The sequence below is a fragment of the Melopsittacus undulatus genome, chromosome 13, assembly GCF_012275295.1.
Source record: "Melopsittacus undulatus isolate bMelUnd1 chromosome 13, bMelUnd1.mat.Z, whole genome shotgun sequence".
NCBI lineage: Eukaryota > Metazoa > Chordata > Aves > Psittaciformes > Psittaculidae > Melopsittacus > Melopsittacus undulatus.
Window position 1 is genome coordinate 11,470,069 of NC_047539.1, and position 1,484 is coordinate 11,471,552.

Consider the following 1,484-nt stretch of genomic DNA (forward strand, 5'->3'; position numbering starts at 1 on the left):
GCCAAAGAGCAGAGCTCAGGACAACAGCCTTGAGTCACCGCAGCAGCCTGAGCGTGGCTCCAGGCAGAGGAGCTGCTCCGCTCCCCTCCCCAGGGCCCCGGCTCGGGCAGCTCAGGGCAGCAGCAGGGATCCCGGCTGGGAGCCGCTGCTCCTCACAGAGCCCTGGTCGCACCCCCCCGTCCTGCTCTTCCACAGCACCGCAGGGGAACAAGGCTGCAGGGACGCTCATCAGCACAACACCAGGGCTTCCCCACAGCTGGGTGACCCAGCAGCCATGGCTCAGGGGCGTCACTGGAGCGTCCCGGCTCCGGTGGAGAGCACGACTTGGCTACTGGGATGGCTGCGAAGGTGAACGCTTTCTTCCCGGCTGGCACCGACAAGTGGGTGCTTGCTGGATGAGCAGTACATTACCTTCCTGTCCACTCTGGCACCTCACAGCACACTCCTCTGCAGGACTGTGGGGACACCCCCACATGCATCCGCTTCTGGAACACAGGAAGAGACCAGCAGTAACTGATTTGGTCCTGGGGAGCACAGCCTCCTGTTCTCCTCATCACTGGGGAGTAAATCCCATCTCCCAGGCACTGGCTACGCAGCCCAGAGCCTCTCTTGCTTCAGTGCTGCTCAAACCCCCTCCAGAACGTCCATGGAGGGCAAGGTCTGAGCACCCCAAACTGGATCCACTCTGGGAGCAAGCGGCCCCCAGGCTCTTCATGACCGAGGCGATGGGGAAGGAGGATGCTGCTGGCCCAGACACAGCAAACCCTTCCCTCCGGACCCACCCTGGAGAAAACCTTTCCCTGCACAGCTGTACAGCTCCATTAGGCACAACTACATCCCCCTCTCACACCTGCAAGCCCAGCCCAGGATGTGAGCAGTGCTCTATCCCAGCTCAGCAGGTGCGTCCAAGTGGGAACCCAGGGCTCCCAGGCGCTGCTGCCTCCGGCTGAAAAGCTGTCAGCACAGCCAAGAGATTTTGTCTTCCCCTTTTCCCTGGATGTGTCCCCCCCGCAGAGGGCAGAGTGGGGAGAAGCCAAGAGCTGCGCGCTGGGCTGCGGAGCGGGGCTGGGCCCATGGCGAGCCCCTGGGCATCTGACTGTCCCAGCGTACCGGCGGCACAACGGTGCTGGGGCTGCAGTGCGGCGGCAGCGGGAACCGGCGGCACACGGTCGGTGGCGGCTCTGCGGGGACACAACGGTCAGCGCCACCGTTAGCGGCAGGAGGATCCGATCCCGCGCTCCCCCCGCGCTCCCTCAAGGCAGCAGTGGCTGCACCGGGTGCTCTCAGCACAGGTGGTGCCTGCGGCCGAGCCTCCATTAGAGTCCATGGGGGCAGGAGTCGTGCGGGCCGGCAGGACCGTATCGCACACCAGGACCCCACTGCGCCCTGCACTGATCCCAGCAGCACCACGCAGGGCAGCACCACAGGCAGAGCTATGGGCCCAGCACCGCCATAGCAGCGCCACCCATGTCCTTATCCTGCCC